This window comes from Gigantopelta aegis, unplaced genomic scaffold (assembly GCF_016097555.1).
Source record: "Gigantopelta aegis isolate Gae_Host unplaced genomic scaffold, Gae_host_genome ctg6288_pilon_pilon, whole genome shotgun sequence".
NCBI classification, from domain to species: Eukaryota; Metazoa; Mollusca; class Gastropoda; order Neomphalida; family Peltospiridae; genus Gigantopelta; species Gigantopelta aegis.
Genome location: NW_024534936.1, coordinates 6,427 through 15,682, shown reverse-complemented (window position 1 = coordinate 15,682; position 9,256 = coordinate 6,427). Strand labels below are relative to the sequence as shown.

General features: G+C 32.3%; 1 pseudogene; it reads left to right on the top strand.

Annotated features, from left to right (window-relative positions):
• Window positions 1-557: 557 nt before the first annotated feature.
• On the top strand, window positions 558-2,422 carry LOC121366584 (annotated as a pseudogene).
• Window positions 2,423-9,256: the final 6,834 nt, after the last annotated feature.

Here is a 9,256-nt window from a genome sequence, read left to right as displayed (position 1 = left end):
CATGCATACATTAACTACGCTATTTACAGCTGCTATTAAGGGATCCCGTAAACATGGCCACTTTTTTACGATCACCAAATGTCCACTTGTAATAAAAGCTTTCACAGACGCCACAAAGGCAGCGGAAACACCATCTAAGGATTGAACACAGGCGCTAAATTGACCACGAGTCCTTTCCCCAAGATCCATGTTTTTCCTTGCTTGTTGACAACCTTGTCTTAATATTGTAAGTTGACTAGCTATGGTCTTAGTCAGCTCAAGTATATCTTCACTAGTTAGAGCACCAATGTGTGCAGGGACAGCTTGCTGCAAGTAGTGGATATTATAAGCTTAGCTTTAGCAAAGTAATATTGGTCAACAATTCCGGGAGTTGAGCTGGAACAGTATTCACATCGAATAGTGCAGTAACATAGGCAAGCATGAGTAGCAGCTTCTATGATGCAGTCACTTTATCAGCTATCATTGGAACTGTTCCTTCAACTTCAGTAAAAAGTTTCTTCTTTAAGTTGGCGTGTCAGATCTTTAATAATATTGCTAACCCTTTAGTGTTAGCTATAATGGCATCTCTTGACTTGTTATACGAATCTCCAGAACGTGATACTGGATATAAAGCTCTGGCTGCTTTGGAACCAGAACGTAGTAACAATAGTTCTGCAACTAATTATAGTAGTTCAATGCTCCTTCACAGCCACGACTAACTTCTTTCGGCAGAGTAAATGAGAGATGGTGAAGAAGTAAGTTGAGAGAGAGAATTGTACTGAAGCCATCATGGTAATAGATAGAGGCCTGACAGAGAACACCTACAACAAAAGTAATGATCTTAATCATAGAGTCCCATGGTAACTTACTAATCTTAATTTCTCTGTCTTGCAATATACTTGTAGTTAAGGCTATTCATTAAACAGCTTTGCACTGTTCAGTGTTTACACTAGCGATTTACTACAAATACAAACATACCACGGCAGCAGTACGCCACGCCTAAATTAGTGGGAGTGGCTAATTACCAAAATGGCTACAGGTGAGTGTTGTATAAATTCTATATTTAATGATTCTTCTCTTGACTTTAGGTCAAACTTGTACGTATCTTGGTCGTCTGACAGCTAATAGTAGTTATTCTTTTTATGTGACATGCAAGAGAAATTTCATCCAATTATTCGGTATTTTCCTGAGATTATCACGTGGCAAAGAAAATGGTTCATATCTTAATTAACATTAATAAAATATTATACCAGTTAAATGAAGCCAATGAGGCATATGATAGGGAGCTGTAGTATGCAGACAATGATTTAAGAATGTTTCTTTAGTAAAATAAATATTATTCTAACATAATCTTGCATAGCCAGCCTGTTTATTAATTTAATGTTAGCGTTAAGGTTAACACTGATTATGGTATCAGTATTAGTAGACGAGCGTCATTGTATAGCTAACATTAGTACATTTCCAATAGATGTCCTCCTTGACTCTTTAATTTCTTATTATATTTCAACTGGCAGCATTAAATGTTTGTCTTAAACCTAACTCACTCTAATGTCACCTCTAGGTTCAAGCTGCCCATATATTGGAGATACCAGTAATTGTCACTGAACAATATCCCAAAGGTCACTTCCTTATTTCCTCTATAAATAAACTTATAATTTATTTGTAGGTCTTGGTAAACGTCAGTGATATTGACATATCAAAAGCTAGAGGAGTATTCGAAAAAAACAAAATTTTCAATGGTAGTGCCTGAAGTGGAAGCAGTCTTTGAGTCTGAGCCAACTCGTAAAAGTGTAGTGCTATTTGGCATTGAGGTATTTAATGTGATACTATTCAATTAAAATATACTATAATTTTGATATAATTCTGTTACTGTGTACTCAATTATTTGTGTACAGGATAAAGTTACAAATAAAAGGTCGGCTAAAAATTTTGCACCTTTAATCATTTTTGTGTTTATCTAAACTTTAACTGCAATGTACTCCTTATAATAATAATGTGATAAGAATATTTCATGAAATCAACTTTTGTCACAATACTTTTCTCACTGTGAAAAAATAACTGGCTATATCCATACATGTTTACTGATATACTAACAATTCTATACTATTAACTTTTTGTAGACTCAAGTATGTGTTCAGCAGACTTGTCTTGATTTGATTGAGCGAGGATTTGATGTCCACATTCTTGCTGATGGATGCTCTTCACGCTCACAAGTTGATCGATTGTTTGCATTTGAGGTAATTATTATAATAAACACTTTAATTGATTGAGGTATCAGGCTAGACTTAATTTTGGTATTTTCTCTTAGCGTATGCGTCAATGTGGGGCCTTTGTCACTACCAGTGAATCAGTTTTATTTGAATTAATGGGAGATTCTAAGCATCCTCATTTTAAGGAACTACAGCCTTTAGTGAAGACCTCTGCTCTGACTCTGGACTATTAACAAAACTTTAACAAGACATTAAATTAGTCTTTTGCTTGTATTTTTCATTAATTTGTTTTTGATTATTGCTAAAATTAAAAGGGGCTATTGCAATTTAATCTACACAACCTTATGTAAGAATTTGTAATATTAAGGGTACCTCAGAATTCAGAATGCATTATCAATGTATATAACATTACTGTTTATTAATAAGATGGATACTTTAATAAATTGTTAGAATAAATGTATATTTCTATTATAAATATTTGTTATAAATAATATGAAAACATTCTACTTAGTTACATATATCAGGGTTCTTTATCATTTAACTGTTCATGGTAATCATAAAGTATTGTAGGTTTTTATCATCTCCAAAGTCAGAACACTCTTTCTCTCTCTTCTACATAAAAAAATTGGTATTAAAACATGACATGTTACTTCTCACTATAAAACAATTAATATCTGTAAATATCCAAACAGTTTTGAGAGAACATTCTAAAAGCACTTATAAACATCTAATAATATAATACCACTATATCAGATTTATCATACCAGAACTTTTTCTAAGACTTTGATAGGTATCTATTCAAAGCTATATAACTAGTGTGTGTAGAACATCTTACCTGTTGGAATAGAAATGCTTTAACTTGTTTCCTGTATGCTGCTAAGATCAGTACAGGTAATAAACATAAAGGTACTATATATAACAAAGCAGGTTGTGCAGCTGATGATAAGTAGAGGCTATGAATGCTAAAACTAAACCAATTGAATAACCTAGAAAAAAAATATACAAATTTAGAAGTCAAGTTATGTTACTAATATTTATTGTATTTTGTTATGGAAGTGATCCTAAATTAAGATTATTATTAATTCTATAATAATATGACCTTTAGAGGTTATTATAGCATTGTCCTTTAATTGTTGGAAAATGGAAGTTAATAATGTTGAAATAACACATTAGGATATGCAACAACAAATAATCATTAAAACAGCCCATTGTTAAAATATTGTAATTATACTTATTGGTTATTATGTTCATTATTGGATATTACTCTGTGATAGTCACATACAACAATAGAATAACATATCAAAAAACAAGGAAAGGACCATATACAAGGCAAGATATTCATGTTAGTTTGTTTACATAATTTCATTTGTTCATTGGTATTGAAATGACAACTTTCCATGAATTTATTAGTGCTATATATATATATATGTACATTTTCTGTTAGTTTAGTTAGTGTATTATATCTCATTGGCACTTCTATGGTATCATGCCAAGAGTAAAGAAGGAAGTACAGTAATAATCATTAAAATTAATACTAAAAAATAGAAGCAAAAAATTAGCCAGCAATTACTTTAGTCACAATTTATGATTACCTTGATGTTCATTAAAATTCATATCAATTTTAATATAATTTAGTAGGCTTAGCTTTAATAATTTTTAATAAATTTAAAAATGCATTTATTAAATATTTTCGGTTTTAGTTGAAGTTAACAAAAACCAAACACTTCCCATAGTTGGTTCCGCACCACTAAATTGTCTTACCATACCTAATATGGATATCACAAAGTAGATGATAGATTTGCCAGATAAGAGATCAAATTTGAGACAATGAGATACAAATAGTCTGGTACAGCCATGTCCCCAAATCCTAAGAAAAGTATCCAAATCACGAATATTGCAACACTCTCTCAAAATCATTTAGAAATATTTTTGGAGCACTGAGTAATATTGGAAGCTAGACAAATAAATAAATTATAAGTTGAGTCATCTTTAATGTAAAATGGATTCATGGATGGGATGATGGGATAGATAGTGGGTTGATAAAATGGATTCATAGATGAGAATAGTGGGATGGATGGATAGATGCATAGATAGATTCATGGGTAAATGGATGAATTTCATGGCTGGGTAGTTAATAAAGGGGGAGGAGATGGTAACATAACACCTGTTTATAAGCGCTAAAGCCTTAGTTAGAGAGGGTAGTAATTGTTTATTGGTTGTCCAGACAAAAATGAAGTCCATCATGTGCTTTTCTCAAATTCTCACCTGTTCATAAGATGTACTCATGCGTTCTTTGATTCCCAATATTAATAGCACTAGTTGTAGTAGCTGTTAAGCTTTCAGTATCACTAGAACTAGTCCCAGTAATAGCACCTAACATTACACTTTCACCCTACAGAGAACATGGAGTGAGGTCTACCTCTATAATTAACAAAATATATTTACATTTGAGAAGTATGGGAGTCAAAAATACAAAGAAGACATCTAGCACAACATTTACTATTAGAAGTAATATCACCACTAAGGAAGGAAATTAGAATATTACCAGAACCTATGTATAGACTTACCCAAGTATCCACATTAATTAATCCATTGATAACATAGACTATAAAACAGGCACCTAACAGATTATGTAGGAACCCATATGGAACTAAAATGATCAATGAAAGAAAAATAGATCAACAGATAGTTTATCTATTAGCAAAAAGTAAATTATAATATTATTATTTTTATAAGATATGTTATTTCATGTGTAGGGGGAATATTACTATATTTAGTGAGTATCTATTAGGTAGAGTAATGTATTATATATAATTCCTTACGGTTCCTTTCGATCCAGAAGCCACCAAAATGACAGTGAAATAGATATACTAAGTGTTATAAAGAACTTGACATCAGGTCGATAATTCAATAGAGGGAATTTGTTTGGAGGTAATCTGTGAACACATGAAGCATTAGGACTTGTATTTAGTATAACTATTTTGAGTTATAATATAACAAATACAGAAATTCTTTACAGTATAGGATATATTAATATTGTAATAGTTGAATACTAAAGAATTTATATTTTATATACCTCCATTTAAGAAATGGTATTAGAGCAACAAATGGAGACAACACAAAGAATACAGAAACACATGAGCCAAAAGAAAACACAACAATGATAGCATAAACTAGAAAAAAAAAGGAAAGGATTATCTATGCATAATTTATATCAGGTTATTTATTTAGTTAGGATGCATTTGAATTGATATTTTTTATAAAACTGATCCAGGCTTCACAATGAGGGGCCTCAGAAGGGAAATACTTATGATAAAGCCTGGGTCAGTTTTTCAATGTGCTGGATTAAGTGTAGATTGAGGTCAGTAGTAATATATAATAATTCTCTTACCCACAGGAAAGTAAAAACAGATACAACAGTAGTAACAAAATACAAACTGTCACAACAAAAAAAATAACACTGACAATTTTGTCCTAGTGGCACAACGATTTGGCTTGTGATAAGAAGTCTCTTTGACATGCCACAAATGTTCTTCTTTCTTTTCTAAAGAGTAAGCCGTACCTGACAATAGAAATAACACATTAGTTATTTTTTATAAATAAAACAATCTTTCTGTATTGTCTTCTCATTACCTTAAAAATTCAAAGTATTCTGTGGCATAAATAGCTGAAAAATACAACTATTAGAACTGCAGTGACAAATCAATATTAACTCAGAACCATTAATCAATGAATCTCGTCCTTCGGAAAAAACGATTCTATTTTAAGAGTACAGCTGGAAGACTTAATTTGATCCTAGTCGGAATGTAAAGAATTGCAATGTACTCAAAATCTACATTAGCAAGTAAATTATATAAAACACATCATCTGTCATTGGTTATTTCAAGCTTGTTTGTGAGTATTGTCAGAATGTCAGTATAGTATTTAGATATATCATAGTAACATTATAATGATTCTTTTACTCACAATAAGATAATTGCCATCTTGTCTGGTGATGAATAGTATATTCAATGGAATCTTCAATGGTCTATTTATTGATATATCAGAAAGCTAGACAAAGAATAAAGAAAGAATGAGATTTAAACAGTTAATTTACACTTCAGTATAGATAGTTAACACATGTGTCATTTGTGGTAAGTGAGCTTTGATATAGACACATTACTATACTATCCAGGTGTTAATACATAATATGGATAATTATTATACCTTTTGTCCTTTATTAAGGATAACTATTAATATTTCAGCTCTTGCCATGTATGTATTATATACCATGTAGAACATAGAACACTGTCCTTCTCAACTAATATTGCTGCAGACTTTGTGATGGTCCTTGGAAGATTGTGTAGGAGCACCCATTATCCAAATGTAGTACAGAATACTGTGTAAATTAAGATATTTGTTAAACCTACCATAGTCTGTGTAAACTGTCATAAATTAATAATAAAACACCATCTGTTCTTACAATTCTTTGTATACACTATCATGTATCAAAATACAAACTATTCCTGCATACCATGACTGACTGACTGCTTATGTTAGACTAGAATACAATATAGTAAATATTATATGATACAATGTCCCTGCTTGATGCCAATATAGTATACACATACTCATCTTTGTCATGCATGTCTTAGTGATTTACCATAATTCAATATGGATGGTCATATTGATTCCTCCTTTGAAGGCAACAGTACTGGGAATGATTACATAACGTCGTGTAGTGAATGAAGCTCAAAATCTAATATTAAAAAAATGATCATGATCATACTTACTGTTTTTATGCCTGATGCAGACCAGCGTTGTTACTTGACGTAGCACAGTATTGTCGCTCTCCTAGGTCAGATATTGCTTTGATGACACTAAAGGCTGCTGTCGAAGTTAATAAGGTAGTCAAGAGAGTGAAGGCAACTATAGTTCGACCATTCATGATTGGCTCTATTGATGCAATCTCTCCATATAAACAAAAATAGGTGTGGCGAGTCTGGCGACGCCTAGTAATCGATTCGTGTAACACGAATCTCGTGTTATTGCGCGGGTAATAGCAACCCTGGGCTACTGAGTTCAAATGTGTAGTGCTGGCTTTATTGAAGATTTTGTCGATTCTTCACAAATACCATCTCAGAAACGAGTTAAACATCACGATGAATTTATGTCAGAAATGATGATCCCTTTGAAAGTAAAAAAATTAACAGAGCACGCGTACTTACCGACAAGAGGATCTACTGATGCTGCTGGTTATGACTTGATACCAGGTAAATAAATTATGTGGAATGTCTGAGTTCAGAAATATTTGTTAGAAATATAAAAAAAATAGATCTAGATACACAGATTAATTTTTTCTCAAAACTTCTCAGTTCTATATATATAAACTGTTTAGATTGTACAGATGTACTGATATAACTTTGTAGTTATGTGACACCGCACCCACCATAGTACCAGTCACAAGGCAGCACCAACCCTATGACTGAATAAGTCTGGGGGAACTGTAATAGTACAACTATTTTGCAATGAATGATCGACTGGACTTTAACAAGAAGCGTAGCATTCTGCATTAATGTAATATCTAACCAAGCTACATACTAGTAACTATGATAGCCTACAGTTATAGTTAGTTTTTGAGTTATAGTCTTGTGTACACAGCCACTCCCCACTTAAGGAAGAGAAGGGCTAGCTACACAATGACTGACACTATCCTATATCATCATCATGTATTAAATATTAAAGAGTATGTCCCTAGACATCATTTTAATATACTGCAATGTATTGCTATTTTGTAGTGCATATAAAGTATTGTTCCTGCTGAAGGAAAGCAACTAGTAAAAACAGATATTGCAATAGCATTACCTCCTGGTTGTTATGGACGTGTGGGTATGTATAAAGTCTATGTAATTTTATAGATGATTGTTAATGTTATAGCACCGCGATCTGGGTTGTCATGGAAACATCACATAGATATTGGAGGTTAGGAATAATGCTAAAACTAACATCATTTTTCTGTTAAAACCAAAATTTTTTAATTTATCATTTTTATTAGCTGGAGTCATCGATCGTGATTATCGTGGTATGTGGGTGTGGTTATGTTCAACTTGGGCAAACAAGATTTTCAAGGTAAGCCTGCATTGAATAATAACAATTTACTAGTAATTTAGTAAAAAAAGGTGACAGGATAGCACAGTTAGTATTAGAGAGAATATTAACCCCAGAGTTGTACAAGTTGATGTAAGAAATAGCCTTTTGTATTATTTTTTTAATCATTACTTTTAATTAAAAGGATTTGGACTCAACAGAAAAGAGGAGCAGGAGGATTTGGCTCAACAGGACACAATTAAGCTTCCAACTCTTATACATAAATGTACATATACTATAATCAACTTGTATAATACTGATCTGACTTCATAATATTTAGTAAAATGGGTTTTTAGTATTGTAATTGATTAAAATAAACAAAGTTTTATGATTCTTGTTGCAAGAAAGGATTAGGTATGGCTTCCATGGTATCAGCGGACAATATAAGTACAACAGCAGTTCCTCTACAAAACTCTAAACCCAATGAAACGGGTTTCGTCAGTTAATCTGAAATGATCTTTTGGGTCTAATGATGAATGAAATTAATTAATTAATGAACACAAGCCACGCCCCACCTTGTACGTATTCTATAGTACCATCAAGTACAAGGTTCAATAATTGATCATAGCCTTTAAGTATACCACTAGCTGAAATAAGTGGGATAACCCTGTAGAATTAAATTATAATTACCTTCTCGTCCACCTTGAAATTTAACTCTTATCCTCTTGTCAAGGTATTTTCCAAGCTCTGCACTCAGAAGAGTCTCACGACGTTTTTGTTGTCTGGCGGCTGGCTTCCCTATGGTGGAGAAAAAGGGCATTCATCTTAGACCACTATTGAACTTACTGAGGCCATGCTGTAAATTCCGTAATTATACTAACGTTTCTATTTATGCGTATTAACTTTTTGTCTTGAGAAGCTCTTGATTTGATGAGGTAATGGATGAAGACAGCATTCGAGGTCAGAATGAATAGGTATTCATTACTATTGCCAAAAGTGTT